At 34.4% G+C, this 23,660-nt stretch overlaps 1 non-coding gene across 1 annotated transcript; it reads right to left on the bottom strand.

Annotated features, from left to right (window-relative positions):
- Positions 1 to 2,746: 2,746 nt before the first annotated feature.
- LOC131177057 (small nucleolar RNA R71) lies at positions 2,747 to 2,854 on the bottom strand. Its single transcript, XR_009146777.1, has one exon. It is a non-coding gene; the product is annotated as a small nucleolar RNA R71 (small nucleolar RNA).
- Between the last annotated feature and the right edge of the window lie 20,806 nt (positions 2,855 to 23,660).

Below are 23,660 nucleotides of genomic sequence, written 5' to 3'. Positions count from 1 at the left end.
CATATGATAATAGGAATTGTGCATCAACTTAGCATTTCTGCAAACATCATATTCTCTCTGTTTTCCTCTACCTTCCTAATATCTCCCATTTCTCTTCCACAAGAATTATAGAATTACAATAGCTGAACTCATAAACATGGTTTGCTGAATATTGCAGCTTCCGTACAATCCTCATAATTGCCATAACTCCCCTATTTTTCCTTTTATCAAGAATATTTCAAAGAATTTCAACAATAAAAGAATCAAGTTCATGAATGACTTGTGCAAATCCAAGAACTTTTAATGGTACCCTAAATATTTTCTCAAGAATTGTAATAAATTCAAAGATAACAACATTACCATTGTCATATTGATTTAAGGGTTTCAATTTGACTTTGGATTCTTTAATTTTTCCTTCACCAAACCCTTGTGATGCATACATTTTGCATAATCATTTAGGTTTAATTTCATAGCCATTTTATTTGATTATTAGTCACTTTTAGCTAATTTCATTAGTTATTTAGTTAGTTTTTCATAATTGTCAATTTTGGATTAATTTGTAATTTTTACTTTGTTTTGTAGGAAAAATGGTGTTTTGAAGGATGAAAAGAAATGTTCCCTTTGAGGAGTGACTTCTACAGCCAAAGATGTCAAATACAAGTTTTCAAGTGGAAATATGCATTGACAAAATTGCGCATAACTTGCAGCATAAGCTATGCAGATCCTCATTAGGAGTAGATACACTGTTCCAACACTGTAGAATTGTGCATAAGGAGAGTGCATAGCTTATTCAGATTCACGCCTCCCTTTTGCAATCTCACGGAAATGTGCATAATATATGCTCCAAGTCATGCAATTTTGCATAAGTGAACCAGAAAGCTTGATAAAGGATGCATAACTTATGCGATCCACTTATCTGATCCCACAAAGATTTCATTAATGAGTGTGAAGATTCCTCAGAAAATCCCTCCTAAAACACACCATTTTAGGGCTCCATGTCAGAAAAATGATATAAATAGTCCCATTTCCCATTTTAGAAAAGGGGGAAGCAAGTAGAGGAAGAAAAGGAATAGGGGAGGCAGCAGCTGAAGAGTCACAATCATCTCCCACTCCATTTCAAACCAGATTTGGAGATGTCGGTCTTTTCTTCAATTTTTCCTACCTTTCTCGTGTTTTGTTTCTTGTTTGTTAGCTTAGATTAACGCTTTAGTTCCTTATAAACTCAGAATTTCTTGTAAACATTATGGATAGTGAGTAGTTTTACTTTGATTCTTGAGTAAGGGATGTAATATTTAGTTATTTTTGTGGATTTGAACTGGGTTAGTCCCAATTTAATGAATTTATGAGGTTTAATCCATTTCTTGTGTGCTTAGTCACATGCTTAATGAAGGGCCCCATTAAGTTATGTTTTTAATCCTTGGTTGAAGCACCGAAAGGAGAAAACCAAGTGATAGTTAATCAAGAAATTGAACTTAATTAACTTAGATCTAGAAATAGACTAAGGGTTAAGAGGGTTTTAATAGATTGATTAAAGAACCTAATGGGTCTTGGTTAATTTTAACTCCACGAAAGTAGGATTAAGTTAATTAAGGCACTCTTTGTCTCACTCGAAAGAGTTTTCAAAGGATTTTAGAATTAATCTCCTTTAAACCCATAAATTTCATGGATTGGGCTAGCTAGGAAAAATTCCAAAAAGACTTAAATATGAACCCTTAACTCCAGAATCGTCTTTCATCAATTATTGCTTGGAATTTTACTTTTGAGTGTTTAGTTTAATCTCATTTTATTAATTTTCATCATTATCAATTTCTTTATTTTGCGAATTATTAAATTAGTCATTGTTTGAATTTAGTTTTGCATTTTCATACCTTATGCTTCAAATTCCTAAATTTCTTTTATTAATTTGATTAAAATACAATTTTAACGTATTTTATTTTATATCAAAAATTCAATCATTAACACAACTCTTCGTGGGAACGATATCTTTTTCTATACTACTTGAACGACCCGCGCACTTGCGGTTGGGACACATCAAGTTTTTAGCGCCGTTGCCGGGGAGTTGTTTGTTTAAGATTGAATTCTTGATTATTTTAGTTGTTTATAGTTTTATTTTTGTTATCTTTTCATTTTGTGTTTGTTTGTTCTTTTTCAGGTACTTTTAATCTTTTATGAGAAGAGCTAGAAGCACAAGTGACACATCCTTATTGTTCAATCCTGAAATAGAGAAATTTTGTAAAGCCAACAAGAAAGAAACCAGAAAAAGGAAAGAAGCCTTGAGAGAAACTGAATTAGAAGCAGACATGGCTGATGAAAGAATTAGAATTGGTGGCGGTAATGCTGGAAATGATCGAAACAATGAAAATGTAGCCCAAGGTGAAGAGGTTGTAAATGCTAATGTGCCTAGGGGAAGTATGATGGATCATGCTTTTCCTCGTTTTGATGACTTAAGAGAAAGTATAGCAAGACCAAGAATTGATGCAAATAGTTACAAGATGGATTTTGGGGTTCTTCAAATGATTCAAAATTCTCAATTCGGAGGACATCCTTCTGAAAATCCACACACACATCTGAAGAAGTTTGCGATGATTTGTGACATGCAAAAGCAACCAGGAGTATCTGATGATGCAGCAAGGCTAAAATTGTTTCCATTCTCTTTGAAAGATAGAGCATTGGATTGGCTTGATTCTTTACCTCACAACTCAATTACAAATTGGGAGCAGCTCACTGATGCATTTCTTGCCCAATACTTTCCACCTGGAAAAACTCAAGAGTTGAGGAATCAAATGATTGCTTTTAGACCAAGAGAAGATGAGACTCTTTATGAGTCATGGATGAGATGGAAGGAGTTGGAGAGACAATGTCCACATCATGCCATTCCTAAATGGATGATAAACCAGAATTTTTACACAAATGTCACTCCTGCTATTAGAGGAATCATTGATGCTCAAACTGGAGGGGAATTCATCATTAAGCATGAAGATGAAGCTTATGAGTTGTTAGAGAAAATAGCAAAGAATACTCATCTTTGGAGTAGTCCAAGAGGACCACTCCAACTCAAAAGAGGCAAGTCTTTGGAATGTATGAGCTTGATCCATTCAACATGATCAATGCCAAATTTGATGCACTCACTAATGTCCTTGCTAAGAAAATGGAGGATTTAAGTATGCTAGTCAGTTCATCATCATGCTCTGGGAATTCTCAACAAGTTACTTATGCAGAAGGAACAATGAGTCATGGAGTAGATTATCCTTCATATGCTTGGAGGAATCATCCAAATTTTCATGGGGGAATCAGCAAACTCAAGCTTTAACTCAGAACTTTCCACCACAACAACAAGGGCATCAATACCAACAACCTTGGCAACCACCACCTAGTTTTCAGCAAAAGAATGCAAATCCTGCACCTCTACCAAAACAGCAAGAACAAAGTTCCACCACAGAGGCTTTATTACAACAAATTCTTGCTAATCAAACTAAGCGTGATGAAGAGATGAGAGAGATGAAAGCAAGGTGGAACAAATGCAAACACACAATAGGATCTTTGGAAAATCAGTTGCACAACAAGCATGCTCATCAAGTACCAATTCTATGGGAAACTTCCTAGTCAAACAGAAAATCCAAGGAGCAATGTCATGCCATCACCTTGAGGAGTGGTAAAAAAGTGCATACTGAGAAGAGTGAAAAAGTTGAGAAGAGAGAAAATGAGAAAGATGTTGAGAGAGATGAAAAACAAAAGAGTGAAAAGGGAGTGCAAGAAAAGGTAAAGAGGAGGTTGGAGAGAAAGAAGAGAAATATATACCTCCAGAGCCTTACAAGCCACAGCTTCCCTTTCCACAGAGATTTCAAAAAGCCAAGATTGATAAGCAATTTGGGAAGTTCTTAGAGGTTTTAAAGAAGCTATATATAGATGTGCCTTTTATTGATGCTCTTTCCCAAATGCCTTCTTATGCTAAGTTTTTGAAAGAAATTCTCTCAAACAAAAGAAGACTTGAAGATTATGAGATCAGAGCCTTAATCGAGGAATGCGGTGCTATCCTCCAAAGGAAACTTCCTCCAAAGCTCAAGGATCCAGGAGTTTTTCAATTCCATGCCACATTGGGAATCATGTTCTATAAAAGCTTTATGTGATTTAGGGGCTAGTGTAAGCCTTATGCCCCTCTCCATCTATGAGAAGCTCAACATGGGAGATCTTAAGCCAACCCACATTTCTCTTCAGTTAGCTGATAGATCAATCAAGTATCCTGAAGGGATTTTAGAGAATGTGCCTCTGAAGGTTGGGAAATTCTATATACCTGTGATTTTGTCATCTTGGACATGGAAGAGGATTCTAATATCCCAATCATTTTGGGAGGCCTTTCCTAGCTACAGCTGGTGCTTTGATTGACGTGAAAGGTGAGAAGCTTACTCTCAGAGTCGGAGAGGATCATTTAGTCTTCAACATTGGCAATGATAAGAAGAAGCAACATGAAGATGTAGACTCTTGTTTGAGAATTGATATAGTTGATGAGTTAGTAAAAGAGCACTTTAGAAAGAGCTATCCGAAGGCTTCTCTTGAAAGTTGTCTTATCCATGAAAGGAGTATCAATGATGAAAATCCAAAAGAGGCTGCATTTGCACAACATTTGAATAGTAATCCACCTTGTCCTATGGCACCAATCTTTCAAGTTGAGCAAGTGGAGAAAAGTGAAGTAAAACAACCATCTCTCAAAGAAAAAGATGCACCAAAGGTTGTCAAGAAAGAAATGGTTGGATTTTTAGATAAAGCAACAAGGATCTTCTCATGTGATGGAAAGAAAATGAAATATAGATTCATTGAAGAACCTATTGGAAACAGAGGCAATAAATTCCAATTTCAGCCACCATGAAACATGAAAAGAGTCCAGCTAAGGACTATAAATTAGCGCTCTTGGGAGGCACCCCAAGTTCTTTAATTTTGCTTTTGTTGATTTACTTTTATTTACATTACTTTTGTTTTTATCTTAAATCTCCCCAAATTCAATTTTTGACATTGTTGAATCTTGTCCCTTGTAGATGTATTTCAATGAAGAAAGGCTGGTGAACTGCTGGGGAGTGATTCTTAACTTGAAAATTTTGTCCTTCAAACTCTCCCAAAAACTGATTGGTTTTTGCTGCATAACCTGTGCAGGGGCTGCTATCTGGTTTATGCAGAGGAAAAATGACATTCTGCAGCAAAGAGGGTGTCTGCAGCAGATTACTTATGTTCTTGGTGAGGTTGGGTGTGTAACTTTTAAGTATATGTGCTTTTAATGTTAATATGGTGGTAAGTGGGTCATCTTTGTAGTTTTGAGTTTATTTGGGGTGTGAGATTTAAGATGAACATGCTGCATTTTCTTGGCATGACTTGGGGAGTTCATCATTTGTAGATAAATGCAACTTTATGCAGATTTTATTGAGTTTTAATGTGCTAAATGTTGATTTGCAGAATTTGAGTCAAAATGGCATGGGTCACAAATGCCTTTTATGCAGGATTCACTTTTACAAGCATGTGTGATGTAATTTTGATGGATTTTGTATATATTGATGTGTTTTTGGTGATAATTTCTCATGATTTATGCTTAATAGAATTATATTTCTTCATTCTAGGGTATTTTTTCACACTTGCAAATCATTTTCCATTGCAATCTCAATCTTGTTGAATTGTGCATAAGCAACTGCATAGCTTATGCAATCCTGCATAACCACAATTCTTGCCATTTTTCATCTCTATTGCAAAGTGCATAAGAAGAGTGCATAGCTTATGCAATTCTGCATAGCCTCATTTTGTCAAAATTCATATCTGTCAAACCTTGCATAAGTGAGTGCATGACTTATGCACAACTGCATGACTTCAAATCCTGCATTTTCTCTCTCTGCCGAAGTCTGCATAAGGAGGGTGCATGACTTATGCACTCGCATAACGTAAACTCAAATCCAAAACCTGCCGAGAGGTGCATAAGCAGAGTGCATGACTTATGCACAACTGCATAACCACCAACCCCAAATTCTAAAACCTGCCAAGAGGTGCATAAGCAGAGTGCATAGCTTATGCACAACTGCATGACCACATTTTCCAAACACCAAAATCTGCCGAGACCTGCATAAGGAGGGTGCATAGCTTATGCACTTCTGCATAACCACCAACCCCAAATTTCAAAACCCACCGAAAAGTGCATAAGCAGAGTGCATAGCTTATGCACTTCCGCATGACCACTCTCCCTGAAAGTCAAAACTTGCCGAACAGTGCATAAGGACAGTGCATGACTTATGCACTTTTGCATGAGCTATTTCTCTGAAGTCCAAAGCAAGCCGGAACTTGCATAAGTTAGTGCATAAGCTATGCACTCCTGCATAATCAGTTTTTCACACCTTTTTATCACCCACCGAAACATGCATAAGAGAGTGCATAAGTTATGCACAACTCACTTTTCACTTATGCAGTTTTTACACAAACCCTGTTCAAATCAAATTTGTTTTCGGCACCATTTTTCCCACCTCCACCTCCCGATATTCCTGTTCACTCCTTTTTCCCCCACGTCCATTTATTCCGGCATTACCTCTCCTCTTCTTCTCCACTCCTATTTTCGCCGCATTTGCCCTAACTTTTCTCTGCATCTTTCACTTTGTGCATATTTGTCCATACTCTGTATATATTTGCATGCTTCTACTGGTGGTTGCACATTTTCCCTTGCTCATCATCATGCAGCAGCTTTTGAATATACTGCATAGGCTATGAATACCCTTATGCAAATACTTTGCATAGCTTGTGCAGTCCTTATTGCCACTCATGCGAGCATTGCACTTATGCACTGCTCGACTGACACTTTACTCTGCATAACTGTGCGACTTCTTATGCATCCCCATTATATCTTGAATTCTCATTTGCTCCATACCAGGTAACTCTTTCTTTTTGCTCTTAAATCTCACAATTCCTGGTAATTCCTGTTTACTTTGAGTTTTGATAATGCACTCCTTGAGACATTGAGGACAATGTCTAATTTTGAGTTTGGGGGTGCACATTTTGATTTTTGCTTCATTTTCACATTTTGAGTATAGGAGCATCTCATCCCATTCCATTTACATATATTGTAAATATTTTACATATACATCCTTACATATATATACATAACACATTTACACACACATTATACATCACTTAGAAATTGTACACATTGCACACAAATAGACTTCCTCCATTTAGTTAATGCATTACTCATTTTTAGGAATCATGCATCATGCATTAAAATCTTTTGCCAAATCCCTTGAGTATTGAAAAGCTACCTATGAGAGTGATTTGACTTACCTTTAGTTGGGCTTGTGGATTGAAAGTCTCCTAAGAGGTGCAAGGTTTTGAAGTGTCTATCCCTTGCTTATATCTTCTTAGCCAAAAAGCCACCCAACTAGTCCTTTAGAGATTGGAGTGTTTAGAGGGAGTTATTGGATACAAGGTAGTCAAATGATATCTCACCAATCTTAGAACAAATTTTCTAAACCTTTCAAGGCGAAATACCAGCTTGTACTTGAAAAGAGAGATGATTAGGCATTCTTTGATTTAAACCTTCTCATTTTAAACCTTTGGCCCTTTTCCTAATTAAAATTGACCCTTGCAAACCCCTTTGAGCCTTTTTACCCCTAATTTTTCTTGAAATCCTTATTGTTACCTAGCCAATGAACCAAACACTCCAACCTTTTTCATGAGAATAATTATTTATAACATTAGGTACATAAAAAAAAAAAAAGAAAAGAAAAGAAAAAATTCAATAAAAGGGAGAAGAAGTGCTTGTCATCTTGTAAAAGTGCTAGTATATGTGCTTTTCACTATTGTCATTCAAAATGAAAGAAATCCACCCAAAGTATTAAAAGAAATGAGTTTGGGGGTGGCATTTTTAGGGACAATCATCAAAAGAAAATGCAAGATACAAGTTTAAAGTATCAAAATGTCCCTCCATTTTTATGTGTTTTGTAAACTATGCTAGCACTTGACAATTCTCATTGTGTATTTCTCTCCTCCATATATAAAAAAAGAGAAAAAGAAAAAAATATAATAAAATAAGAAGTGTACCTTATGTTGTCAAGATTGAAAATATTCTCATGCTTTGAATCCTTTTTACCCATCTTTCTTCTTAACCTCATTTTGAACCCCATGGCCCCATTATATCCCTAAAAAGACCTTTGATCTCTTAATAGTACTTGCTACATTAGTGGAGATGGGAGTAGGGAATTTGCCTATGGGATTGGAAAACTATTCATTCATTCATTCAATTCCATCATTCCATATAGAGACACTTTGACTATTGATTGTCCTAGAATTCCTTTTGAGCATGACTCTCTCTTTTGATTGGTTGGTTTGGGGATTTTGAATGATAATTGACTTGATGGCTAAGCGGTGAAAGCTTGGATAAGCATTAGATTCTTTGCATTTTGAAGGAGGGGTATATGGATTGCTGGTATGGCTAAAGGTGTGTTAAGTTACTTTAATAGGTGATTTTCATAGCTCTTTGGATAAGACACCCCTAAAAATTGCATCACACTTTAAAGTTTGCTTGAGGACAAGCAAAAGCTTGAGTTTGGGGGTATTTGATGCATACATTTTGCATAATCATTTAGGTTTAATTTCATAGCCATTTTATTTGATTATTAGTCACTTTTAGCTAATTTCATTAGTTATTTAGTTAGTTTTTCATAATTGTCAATTTTGGATTAATTTGTAATTTTACTTTGTTTTGTAGGAAAAATTGTGTTTTGAAGGAATTGAAAAGAAATTTTGCCATTGAGGAGTGACTTCTAAAGATGTCAAAAACAAGTTTTCAAGTGGAAATATGCATTGACAAAATTGCGCATAACTTGCCGCATAAGCTATGCAGATCCGCATGAGGAGAAGAAACACTGTTCCAACACCTGCCGAATTGTGCATAAGGAGAGTGCATAGCTTATGCAGATTCACGCCTCCCTTATGCAATCTCACGGAAATGTGCATAACCTATGCGCCAAGTCATGCAGTTTTGCATAAGTAAACCAGAAGTTTAAAAGCGCATAAGGGATGCATAACTTATGCGATCCACTTATCTGATCCCACAAAGATTTCATTAATGAGCTGGCAGAAGATTCCCTCAGAAAATCCCTCCTAAAACACACCATTTTAGGGCTCCATGTCAGAAAAATGATATAAATAGTCCAATTTCCCATTTTAGAAAAGGGGGAAGCAAGTAGAGGAAGAAAAGGAATAGGGGAGGCAGCAGCTGAAGAGTCACAATCATCTCCCACTCCATTTCCAACCAGATTTGGAGATTTCTTTCTTTTCTTACATTTTTCCTACATTTCTAGTGTTTAGTTTCTTGTTTCTTAGCTTAGATTAAAGCTTTATTTCCTTATAAACTCAGAATTTCTTGTAAACATTATGGATAGTGAGTAGTTTTACTTTGATTCTTGAGTAAGGGATGTAATATTTAGTTATTTTTGTGGATTTGAACTGGGTTAGTCCCAATTTAATGAATTTATGAGGTTTAATCCATTTCTTGTGTGCTTATTCACATGCTTAATGAAGGGCCCCATTAAGTTATGTTCTTAATCCTTGGTTGAAGCACCGAAAGGAGAAAACCAAGTGATAGTTAATCAAGAAATTGGACTTAATTAACTTAGATCTAGAAATAGACTAAGGGTTAAGAGGGTTTTAATAGATTGATTAAAGAACCTAATGGGTCTTGGTTAATTTTAACTCCACGAAAGTAGGATTAAGTTAATTAAGGCACTCTTTGTCTCACTCGAAAGAGTTTTCAAAGGATTTTAGAATTAATCTCCTTTAAACCCATAAATTTCATGGATTGGGCTAGCTAGGAAAAATCCCAAAAAGACTTAAATATGAACCATTAACTCCAGAATCGTCTTTCATCAATTATTGCTTGGAATTTTACTTTTGAGTGTTTAGTTTAATTTCATTTTATTAATTTTCATTATTATCAATTTCTTTATTTTGCGAATTATTAAATTAGTCATTGTTTGAATTTAGTTTTGCATTTTCATACCTTATGCTTCAAATTCCTAAATTTCTTTTATTAATTTGATTAAAATACAATTTTAACGTATTTTATTTTATATCAAAAATTCAATCATTAACACAACTCTTCGTGGGAACGATATCTTTTTCTATACTACTTGAACGACCCGTGCACTTGCGGTTGGGACACATCACCTTGACAGGAATAAATGCTATATTCTTTCTTCTCTGCCTTTTTCATATACCTTTCATTCAAAATCATATTCTTGATTAGGCTCTACTGCAACTTCTTTCAAGAAGTCGAAGACTTCCTTTATGCCTTACTTGTAAGTTGTCCACCTACTGATTCTCAAACAAAGATGTTTAAATCTCCAACAAGCCCTCCATTCTTCATTAAGTCTTTGTGAATCATCCAAACCTTCAACAATTTCCTCCAAAAGAATTACACAATTACATTCTAAATAACATAATTCCTCTCCAAGACTTTGGATTTGGGGTTTTCTTGCATATATTTAGGGCCCGTTTGGTTCGCACATCAGAATTGAAATCGAAATTAGAATCGGAATCGAAGGGAATAGGAAACAGAATGATGTGTTTTCATTTATGTTTGGTTCACTGCGGAATCATAATCAGATTCCTTTTCAAGTTGTTTGGTTTGCGCATAAAAACAGTGGAATCGGAATTAAAATTATTTTGCACCTGAATGAAAATTGTTGTAAAATTTTCATAATTTTTAAATAATAGTTTAATTTAAATGATTAAATCTCATCATTCAAATAAAATAAGATAAAAAGAAGTGCTAAATAATATTATTCTAAGCTAACATTATCATTCTAATATAACAAAAAGAAACCACAATAATTGTCTAACAAAATATATCCATGACAAGTTTAACAAACCATCCAAAGTTTGATACAATATCCATAACAAAAAGTTTGATAAATTTTTAAGCATGGTAACTTAACAAAATACAAGGTGCTTTGATTTTCAGCTATCATGTACAAGGAATATCTCTTAAGTGCACTCACTAAGAAGATTGATGATGAATTGCTTTCTTAAATTAGTAGGGAGTTCATAAAATACTTCACGCTTATGCTCCTCAGCTTTGAGAATAACAGCTGCATACTTAACTTCAGTTTCAGTAAAACCTTCAATTTCAAGCAATTCATTCACCACCATTTTCTTTTGCTCAGTCACCCTTTTATTCTCATCTGCTATTTCTTTCTCGATTGCATGTTGATCTACTACACATTTGTAATAACACCTAAGTGTGTATTCATTTGTTCTATAAACATGTTGAAACTAGTAGGCATGTCATCATCATGTGAACCTTTTAATTTCATTTCTTTAGAATTTTTGTGGTGCTTTGGCCTTTTGGAGGTAGAATGAGATGTAGGTTACTGTATGATTTCCAGTCATATCTTCAAACAAGTCATCTTTGTCATGGTCAACTGCCATCTCTTTTTTCATATTCTCTATGGCATCATCAAAAGTCTCAACACCTTTTCCAATTGCCCTGTCCCTTCCCACCAACTCTCCAATCATATCAAATAAAGGAAATACTACATTCCATAATCCTTTGGCTTCATTATGGCTCTATTAACGTGAAAAAAAAATATAAAAGTATATACGATTAAATTTCACACATACAACATTTAGCAAAAAAAAAAAAAAAAACTTAAAAAGTTCTTTTATAATGTACTAATCTTATCTTGCACCATTCATCATAAACACTCTTCTAACATTGTATCATTTTCCTTATTTCATCCCAACCAAATCCAGATTTGTTCAACATATCTGCCATTGCATTATATTTTTCTTTCAAGATTTTCCACCTAGAATCAATATGAGGACTAGCCTTCAAACCAGAATTAGGTAGTTTTGCATTAATCAGTTCCTCAACCCGAAGTAGATAGCCATTCTTCCATCCATTTTCCTTCTTCCATTTTGGATCTGTAGCCACCTCCTGTAACGCTTCCACCAAGGCATTATCCTCTTTACCTGTCCATATTCTCTTGTTCTTACCTCTGCCACGAGTAACTTGGCTACTTTCAATAAAATCCATCCTATAAAAAATGATAAAATAAATACATATACATATATGCACTTATGTTAGATAAATATTAGCAAAATGACAATAGTTTTGATTGATACATTGAAAAGTTATCACAAGTCTAGAAAAAAAAAAAAACACACCACAACTACAATGATATACCAATCTCAAGTCTTTAAAATAACACACTACAATAATCAAATAACAATAAAATGGTTCTTCATAAATCCAATGTCTAACAGAATGAGCTCTAAAATTATTGAATATTTGTTGGGCTAAGGAATTCCTAAAATTTGTCCAATGGTCAGATGTTTGAATTATGTTGATGAACTCAACTTCATTATTGATACTTCCTTCCTCTTCATCTTCGTCATCAAGAATTTCCTCTTCCATATCTGTTGGCATGAATTTTCTTATTAAATTATGTAATAAACAACATGTCATAACAATACGTCCTTGAGTTCGTATTGGATAGAATGAAGGACTCCTAAGGATTGACCATCATCCTTTAAGTAAACCAAAATATCTCTATATGACATTTCTAGCTTTGGAGTGTTTCATGTTGAAATACTCCTCTGCTGTTTGTGGTTGCCTTTTACCATTCATTAAGATGATAACGTTGCCCTCTATAAGGGGTGAGAAATCCCTTGCAATTAGTGTAGCCGGCATCAGCCAAGTAATAGCAACCTTAAAATGTATAAAATGATGTCAAATTATATAATATATAATTCAAATTTAAAATTTTTAAAGAAACTATATATTTTATTATTAATTATATTTACCTTGAGGTACCTTTAAACCAGTTGGCCTAGAAATAGCATCTCGAAGGACACGACCATCATGTGCTGAGCCCTCCCATCCAGGTAACACATAAATAAATTGCATGTCGGGTGAACAAACTCCTAAAACATTCATTGCAAGGTTGCCCTTTCTTGTTCTATATTTTGGTCTTTTTTCAGATTTTACAGACACGCTAATAATGTCCCATTTAATGCTCCTAAGCAATTCTACAAAAAAAAAAAGGATTAAATTGAAAAAAAAAAATCATTAAGTTGATCAAGGACTTGTGATGATCATTCAATGACGTAAGACATATGTATGTACCTTGAAACATCCCCACCTATCATCTGTGCAGTTATCCGTTATGGGTGTAGGCCTCTTCAACAACTCAGAATGCAATTTCAAGACAGTTTTAAGACAAAGATTGAATTGTTTACTCACAGTTTCTCCACTCCTAATAAAATAATTAGCATTTGCTCTATTCTTTTTATGGTGAGCTAATGTGTATAAAAACATCCTAACTATCTCCTCCAGCTCCATATTTCGAGTTTGTTTCAATCCTCCAATATCTCTTAACATCTCACAAAGAACATAAAAAGTATGTCTATTCATGTGAACTTCATTCTTACATGCAACATCACTCTCTATAATTATGGCATTTAAATTAGCTAATATATTCCTTTTTTTTATCAGTTTTCTATTTTCTAGCCTAGGTCTATGCATATGCATAAAATACCACTTCATATAAGCAACTACAATAATGTAAATCATAATAATCATGAAATGGAGTTGTTGCACTTGTCTCTTCCTTTGTAGTGACATACCAAAACGAGCCATTTCTGTGCATATTTCACAAAATAAGCAATCAACTTTACGTAAAATAAAAAAGTCATCAAAAAACAAATAAATCTAACAATTAAGCAAGCAATATGGATTTATATAGTAATTAATAATTCCATTTATATAACACATAGCATTTAAACTTAGGCTAATGGGCTATTTTCTATTACTTAAGTCAATGCAATTATATAAGTTACTGGATTTATATAAAATTAACTTTAAAGAATATGTAATATACATTAATTTAATATAGGAACCAACTCTAAGCGTTTCAGTATGCCAATGTCTTTCTCCAGTATGACATTAATTTAATCAAGGAATAGATCCTAAGTTTGAATGTCCCAAATGCAAATAAAAAAAGGAATACAAATAAAAAAGGAAGATAAAGACAATGCAAAAAATTAGAAAGGTAAAAGAAGGTAACAAAAGCAAAGAACATACGATGAGGGTATTTGATTAAGGAACAAAAGATACAAAATTTTACTAGGAAAAATTAATATTCTCATAAATTTAACATATTGTGGTGTTGTGAAAAAAAAAATAAAGAAAGAAATAAATTGCTATCACTTTATGTTAACAAAGAAATTTTATTTTGTAATGCCTAATTAATTGTTTATCTAGACAAAGTAATTTTATTTTTTTGAATGGTATAAAGTGTGGAGTATGTGGCCAATAAACTCTAACCTTTTGACATTTGATTAATGATAACAAAGAAGCACAAAGTAGCAAAATAGCAAATTGAAATAATCAATTTTAAAATATTCTCTTTCAGAATTTACAACTTTTTTCTTGTACAAGCTCACACTTAAAATGCTAATTAAAAGAAAAAGATTAAGGATTAATTTAATAATGGTTTCATATTTCTAATTCCATATTCTCTGTTCCCATATTTTCATGATTTCATTCATTCATTTCTTTTGTCAGATATGGTTTCTATAAGACAAATCCACCATAATTAGCTATAGAATTTAATTTCCTTTCTTCTTTTGGATTTTTTTTTCTAATATTTATTTGATTTACCCTTTCTAAATCTGTAGCATTTTAATTTCTTAGGCAACTTATTTACTTCCACCTTCAAATCATGCACAGATGATGGCTGATTCTTTTCATACAAATTAATTATTACAAAAAAAAAAAAAAAGAAGTATCATAATGATTAATGATGCAATTTTTATTAGATTAATTAGGATCACCAACATAAAAAATTAGATCTTTTAGTGTTGTGGTCTTGCCTGAACTTTCTGATCATGCAGATAAAGAACTTCTAAAATTTGATGCAAAAGGGCTCTCATGCATGGCCTCGAGCTAGTAGAGTTCATTATTTCTAAAGCTAGCAAACCATTCCATGAGAGTTTTTATTTTTTTTTTTCAAATTTTTAAAATAAAAAGTGCAGATATGATTTAAAGATTGAACTTTAAGACCTTTAGCAGCTCCTAATGCTATTTCTATTGCTAAGAACCAATCAAATGGCTTTTGCTTTGGAGGAAGTTCTACTAGATGGTATTCAAAAAATCCATAAACAATGTTCTAGCAATTAGATTAACAAGATTTAAAGATTATGAAGGTGCAGGAGACTCAAACTCAAGCCTCTACCACAAATTCTCTGTTTCAGCAATATGCTCAAACTAAACTAGAAAAATGAATGCTATTGATGAAAAACAAGCAAGCAACAAGGTTTTACCTAGCAAAAAATAATATTATAGTAGGAAAATCATATATTGGCAGCTAAATAGCAATTCAATTTCTTCAGTTAAGACCCTTTATCGAACTAATCAAATCAATAATTATCCAATATAAAAAATTCACCACCCAAAGAACCCATAAGATTTTTGGATCCAAAGACTTCATATGTTATACCTAGATCATGATTATACTCTAATTCCCCAAAACCAGAGATACCCATACAGCCACAAACCATAAACAAGTATTAGCATGCATCAATAAGGGAATTAGGGGGAAGGGGGCTTGAGTTTCATAGACAATTATATCTAGGTTATAAAAGAGAAGCAATAGAAATTGATGAAGGGAGAAAGAAGTTACTAGGAAGTGATTGTGAACAGTGATGGTGGCGACGACGAAAAGTGATGAGAACAGTGGATTTAATATGAGCAGAGAGGGGTGGCATTTATGGGAGCAAATGGGTTTCTTTCATTCCCGACTTTTGATTCCCTAGTTAAATTTGGGAATGCTGATTCCCTTATTTGTGGGAATGACATTCTCTAACTTATGGGAATAGGAATGAGAAAAAGGTCTTACCAAACACTAATAAAGGGAAATTGTTAGTAGTATGCCCTAAAGCATATCATTTAGCATGTATCTTGTACATGTTTTATTAATAAAAGGCATGTTCACTTTTTCGTTTATATAATATATTTATGTGTAATAGAAAAGGTCCACTGATATTTTGTTAGAAATTCTATTCTTAAGTTATTAAGAATATAAGTGACAGTATTTCTAGCACAAAGTATCATAAATTGGTTCACAATAAGGATATGACTTATCTAGAAAGATTGTAATCATGTTTGTTCCCAAGTTATTTATATGAGATGTAAATAAGATGAAATGGTGAGTCTCATGCTATATGACAAATATGATAGGCACTTATACATGATAAGTAGGCCGAACCAGTGATATTTATGACAAGCACATGGAGTTTACTCTTGTTAATGTATTGTCATAAATAATATTAGTGCATATAATCTTTAGACTTAAGATAGCACAGTTATCTTGTATATAGGTGATTTGAGTTTGATACTGCTTTCATACTTATACTGTGTATGGGTATATGGGCATGTATTGGCTCCTACTAGTTATATATGGAGGTAGGTGTTGATCAAGATGGAATCTGCTACCCTAAGTAAGTAGGGATAAAATCCTATGTTCATTTAATTGTTCTTAATGTTTCAAGTTCCTGACCAGGACAGATAGATTTAATCAGAAAAGAGTTTCTGATGAGAAAATCTTTTTAATCAAGAACTGGAATTAAAAGAGAACATAATATTCATAGCAAATGGGGTTTGACATAAACCATGACTCCAGCTCAAATTGGGATTTTATAATAGAGAGATTCTAGTGCATGGTAACATATGATTATAGGTTCATTTAAGGTAAACCTTATTACTAATTGGGTGGTCATGGCATGCTATGCTAGGTGTTAACCATGGTCTATGAGGTGCTTAAAATGATTTAAAGAAATCATTTATGGTAAGAAAGAGTTTTGATGATATTAAGAGTCGATATCATGTTTCATTGCCAATTAGTGATGAGCCTAATAAGTCATAAGTCACACACATACACAAGTAATCACCAAATTAAATATGATATAATTAATTAATGAAAGAGTTTAATTGATTAATTAAATAGGTTTAGTTTGCAATTAGATTGCAAAGTCCCTAGCATAGCTTGAAACCAAATCTAGGTTAATGGATGTATAATATAAGTTAAATTTATATTTAAAGTGTTTAAATATGAATTTAATTATGAGAAATTAATTAATAGAGATTAATTAATTAATTTATATTTGATATAAATTGATTAGAAGAAGAGAAATAATTATTTTGGGTTGAGAACTCAAAATTAAGACACATGGGTATTTTGGTCATTTCACAGGGTGACATGTGGCACCATGAGATGGTGACACATGGCACTACACATAAGCTTGTCATATGTCTTTTAATCATGTAAGATGATCAAATTCAAGATTAAATATAGGTTTGACACTTGGCACAATGTGATTAGGTCAATTAAACCTAGAGCCAATCAGAAGTGGTGACCTAGCTATATAAGGGAAAGGATGAAAAGAAAAAAAAATACAAGCTGCTCATTCTCTCTTTGGTGCCGCCACCCTTGCCTTGCTCTCCCTCCCATCTTCTTCATCTCTCATCAATTCAAAGAGATTTGCCAACAATCTCTTGAATTAAAAATACTAGAAATTATTTATGGTGTCCTGTTTATATCTGTAATCTCTCAAAAGGCAAAACCTGATTTTCTAATTGATTATAAAAGCTTTATAAACTGTTCAAGGGGCTGCCATTGGTGATTTTGGTGTGGACAAGCTAGAGGGACAACATCTGGTGTCCTAGGCGCATCGCAAAGGTGCCAAGCACACTGCAGTGCATCAAAAATGTTAGTGCACTTGTTCTTGATCTAATCTAGGGTTCTAATGAATTAATCTATTAATTTTAAAATCTCAAATAGCAAATGTAGATCCAAAAATATATTAAAAAATTTTTAATATGCTGTTTATCATTGAAATTAAATAGATAAAAATAAATCTTGCATGTGCATGTGACCCTAGATGAAAAATTTTTGAATTCAATTATCTAAACTTGTGTTTTTCATGCTTCTGCTGCTTCAATTGGTATCAGAGCCACTGTATTTGCCATTTAGATTGTTGATTATATGATTTAATTGTGTGATTTGATTATGAGATCAAAAGTTCATTGCTGGTTGCAAAGCAAGGTGGCGGCATCTATGTTGAACACCATGGTGCGCATGGTTGATGCACCACAGTGGTGCACAAAGGTAAATGGATGGTGAATGTGCAATTGTTGTATGATCTAAGGTCCATTTTATGTCTAATTAAATTGTTTAATTAGAAATATAATCACACAATTAAATTTATTTGAATATGATTCAAATCTGAATTTTTAAATTTGTTTGAATATGATTCAAATATGAATTTTTAAATTTGTTTGAATAAGATTCAAATCTAAATTTTTAAATTTGTTTGAATGTGATTCAAATATGAATTTTTAAATTTGTTTGAATCATATTCAAATCTAGATTTTTAAGTTGAATATAAGATATTCAATTTAATTTAAGTATGTATGTTTTATTTAATTGTTAAATAGTGATATGCATGATGGATGATCATGGACAATAAAAGACCAATGTGATTGAATTTATTTCTTTTATGTTTCTTTGAGTTGTAAATTAATTAATTTATTTTAATTTATTTTGGGCATGTATTATAAAGGTTATAATATTTTTTGGATTGTAATTTCATTTATTTAGTTCTTGTAAATTCGCCTTGTTGTCCCAAGGATTACTATGCAATTGGATTGCAAGAAAATCAAGGAGGTCAAGAGCATTGGTGGGACCAGTGGGAGGAATTCAAGATCAAGTGTTGATTATGTACTCCTTCAGCAACTCTTGTAATATAAATGAATGAAATGCACCTAGGAATGCTCTGATTGAATTCTTGCCGGCTCAGAATTGAATCCCTTAGAAAGTCATGATTATACCATATTTATTTATTATCCATGAATGCATGAGATGTATGGGAATGTATGCAAGTATATGATATATGCATGCTAATTGGATAATGTGCAAAGTGAGACCTTAATAGTAATTAGGATGACTACAAAATCTTCCAAACAAATGATTAAGTTGGAAATTGTATAATTAAAGTAATTATAACATGGGCTCTCTATTGGAGCAATTATTTTAAGAAATTTTAAATAGTTGTATATGATGCAATTAATTTAAGAGATTTTCTTAAGAATAATTATTAAGCATGAGATGTTGTAAATATGTAAATGGTTTGGTGGCCAATAATGGATGTGCTTGAGGACATTAAAATTATTTATATATTTGTTGGCTTAATGGGATCAACTTAACTAATGCAAGATAAGTCAATAATAGATGTACCTGAGATTTTGAGTATTAGGGGCTAGGTAAAGGATTGAACCTCACATGAGATGTGATGGACAAGGAGTTACTCACTTATAGTTTATTGTAATTCCAATAATGGATGTGCCTGAGGATGATCAATAAAATTATAAGAATTCAATCACCCACTAGAAATCCATCCAACTAGGATTTCCGTTTTCTACTTTGGAAGTGTAGGATTCGCTAAGTTAGTGGGAGGACCAATTTGATTAAAAGACCATAATCATTTTGGTTAATTATATGATACATTTACTAATTAATCTGGTTATTTTCTGCAGTTAATTTTTTGATAATAATGAGCACAGAACAACCACCACCATCCAATATTCTTGCAAGCATACTTGATCGCAATAGGTTGACAGGACCTAATCTATCTGATTGGCTAAGAAATTTGAAACATGTCCTGAACCTTGAACATATAGGATATGTACTAGACTCAAATGTTCCTGGTCCCTTACCTCTGTCACATGGTATTTTGCGGTCGCCTGGACGAACATTCACCAAAGTGGGAAAGAGTGAGGAGTCACCACTTTAATTTTGAGAGAAATTAAAGGAAACCATTTGTACAAAAAAAAAAGATAAATTAAAAGAAACCACTTCGAAAACAGAGATTCTAGGTTCGGGGTCCATATACGGGCGGGGAAGGTGTTAGGCACCCCGCCTCGTCCCTCTATGAGGGTAAACAGATTTAATATTATGCTCTTTACAAATTAAAATCAATAGTTAGGGGGGAGGGTTAGAATGATGATGTTAATCCCTTAGATAAAAGGGAATATTTGATTTTTCACTTTTTCGGGTCACCCAGATACATAAGTACATGAGACGACCCTTAGTGAGTTGGTATTGCGTAGCGGTTTTTTGTTTAGAGGGTTACTTTGCGTATTGTGCTATATTAGTTTGGATTTGAGAGAATCTGGGTAAAAACTTCTCCCGATCTCTAGGGGTAATCTGTTTAAAGTTTGAGTGAGGAATCTCGGATAAGAACTCTCATCCGATCTCCACATATTTATTAAAATTTTGATTGAGAATTGGATAAGAACTCTTCTCCGATCTCTTTAAGCATTTATTAAAATTTTGATTGAGAATCAGATAAGAACTCTCCTCCGCTCTCTTTAAATTTTTAATTTAGAGTTTTAATGAAGGATCTCGGATAAGAACTCTCCTCTGATCTCCACATATTTATTAAAATTTTGATTGAGAATCGGATAAGAACTCTCCTCCGATCTCTTTAAGCATTTATTAAAATTTTAGTTGAGAATCGGATAAGAACTCTCCTCCGATCTCTTTAAGTTTGTAATTTTAGAGTTTTAATGAAGGATCTCGGATAAGAACTCTCCTCCGATCTCCTGTTTTTGTTTGAATGAGGATCGGGTAAGAACTCTCCCCCGACCTCTTAGAATTTAATTACGATCGTATATCGTAAGAACCTTAGACTAAGGGTTCTGGCATCCGAAGACGCTGGGAACCCGAACAAGGCTTCTCTTAACCCATTGATACCTTATAACTAGGTAGGGGATACCAGACTGAATTTTTACCGATCTCCTTTGTGATCGCCTTACCAGTACCTTTTGATAGACAATGTTCGATCTCTTTCGTTTACTAGTCTGGGATCCGATCTTACCTCGATCCCCCACTATACCAGGCTATCTCCTGAGCTTGTTTAGTGGTTCGACTTCATAACTTTTCCTCCGATTTATTATCCAAACTTTTATTATTTTAAAGAAACTCTCGTGTTAAGATACAGCTACCAACATTTTATCAAACTACCTACACGTTACCCGTAACCAGAACACCTACATTTGAAGGTAATAAAGGCTAAGAACAAATAAATAACATGAACTGATGAACAAAAAGGTAAACTCAAGAGAATAACCACCTTCGTGGGGCTCTTTGACATAACATAAACTTGACGAAAATTACGAGCATGAAAACAAAAAAATTAAAAATGAGCACTTGATAAAGCAACGGTCTAGACGCTCACCTGTAGGGGGTTGAATCTATTGAACTAACTATGGAGTCACAAATATTGTAGAGCTGCGTGCTAATAGTCTGGGGACTAATGCTTGCCTTGAAATAAAGAATACCAAGTTATAACAGTAACCGGGTTGGAATGAGATTGAGCTTGGAAAATAAAAAGTGGATATAAAGATGATGAAGACAAAACTGAAACTGAGAGATGGTATCGCAGAGTAATGAACAAACTGAAAATGAAGAGTTTCAGTGTCCAACACTCCTTCAATGGAAATACTTTAGAAAACTGGTTTCTGAAGTTTTTCTATTTTGAAAGCTTAAAAATAGCAGAGTAGCAAGACTGAATCAAGTTTCAGAGCCTTTCCACTATAATCACCACCCCTTTTTTTCGTCCTCCCCTACAGTTTTTTCATGCAGGTATTTATAGGGAACGGGTGCTCCTAATGAAGGGTCAGGATTTCCCCTGAGGGAGATGGAAGGTTTGGATTTTAAAGGACATGATCTGATGCCTGAGAATTGAAGAGAATCAAAATGGACGGCTGAGATCCTATTCAGAATATTTGTCCTTTCTCTTTTCTAATCCAACGGCTCAAAATCTTCTTGTCAAGGGAGATCCGAGGGCCGGGAATAAAAGGCGCCGGTCTTGTCGTCTTCTCTTTGATCCAAGGGCTCCGGGCTTATTCTTACAAGTATGATCAATGGTGGAGATTGAGATGTACAGGACTGTCATGACATGTTCTGGCTCCTGTTAGCAATGTGGGCGATTCTGCAAATGAGGCATGCGGTGGAGATTTGATCTCGTCTGCAACGCTTTAACTACCTCGGCTCTGATTATGACGACAGTTATTGGAAGTTGTCTCATCCTCTCCTTGCTTTCCGATCTCCCACCCCTTCCGATCTTTCCATCATGACCTTTTCCGATTTCTCATACCGGGCCCTTCTCCCGATCTCTTTGATTCCAGAATCTTCCCCTCTATCCAAGCTGCTTCAGTCAAAGCATTTAATCCTTCGGTTACCGATGCATCTGCTTCGATTTCTGCTAGTAATAAATGCTCAGACTCCCTATATATGCCGCATTTCATTTCTCCTCTTTCCACTTTTCACTTCTCCTGTTCTAGCTTCTCTGGCAATAATCCCGGTCATGGCGACTGCTCTTAATCTTTTTTCGATTGTTTACTTTGTTCCTCGACTGAAAATCTACGATCCTGGTGATCGGAGAATCATGATAACCACCTCTGATGACAGTGAGAGAACCGGACTAATTTACCGATCTAGATCGAGAACATCGATCGTGTCGATCTCGAGTCGGTCGACCGATATAATCGGCGAACCGATTTCGGGCGAGAAGACTGCTAATTTCCCTTTCAAAATCAGTGACCGCCCTTTGAAGTTCATTTGGCTCCTCACCACATCAGGCATCCTGACTGCGGCTCAATTCTGGTCGATGACATCGACGATGACTCCTCTCATTTTCATGAGAGTCATAGTCACTCCATTTGAGCTGTATATCTATCCGATGCCTATGGCTGGCTTTCTGATCAGACACATCTTTTGATTCAACCACGAGACTAGGCTTTGACATAGGTCCTTACTAGGTAGAATGTACTGGCGATCTCTAGAGATCGCCCAAATGATGTAATCTGACCTTTAAAGGTTCTTAATGATGTAATCCGATCTCTTGAGATCGCCCAAATGATGTAATCTGATCTCTTGAGATCGCCCAAATGATGTAATCTGATCTTTCGAAAATGAAATGAAATTTTATTTTGACAGTTATCATTTTATTATTATTGCATTGGTTATTTTTCGATCTCTAATGTGTATATCCAATCTGATTCCTAACTGAATAGCCCTTAGCTGATCTGTAATTCTGAACATCTACCTTAATCCACCGATCTTTAACCAGTCGATCTCCCCTTATTTATTTATGGAGTTTCTAGAATGTTCTTGCGACGTGTCAGAAAAGTGGGCGAATTTCGCTAACCGATGCGCCGCTTGGGACACTGTGAGCATTGAATGCTCAGACGGGTATAAATAGGGGAAGGGTCAGTCAGTTGCTCCTTTATGTTATTTTCAGCACTCCGCGAGCGATTCCAAAATTCTCTCGTTTCTTCAAGTTCTTCCGACACCGATCACACTCTGGTAAGGGTTTTGATCCTTCTCTTAGTTAAACTTCTTCCATTTCTTTCAAAATGAGCGGTGCCGAGGGTCAGAGAGCGGCGAGCCCTCCCTTCCGTCCATGTCTCATGGTCATCGAATGAAGTTGAAGTGGTCGGACCAAATGGGCGATCCGAACCTCTCACGACTTCTGCTTTAGTTCGTGGTCGAGCAATTCAATCAAGACAGACATCTTCCTCTGGTAGAGAAAATCTC

Source organism: Hevea brasiliensis, unplaced genomic scaffold (assembly GCF_030052815.1).
Source record: "Hevea brasiliensis isolate MT/VB/25A 57/8 unplaced genomic scaffold, ASM3005281v1 Scaf314, whole genome shotgun sequence".
In the NCBI taxonomy this organism is placed as follows: Eukaryota; Viridiplantae; Streptophyta; class Magnoliopsida; order Malpighiales; family Euphorbiaceae; genus Hevea; species Hevea brasiliensis.
The sequence above is the reverse complement of the archived record's forward strand: the minus strand, read 5'-3'. Positions and strand labels throughout refer to the sequence as shown.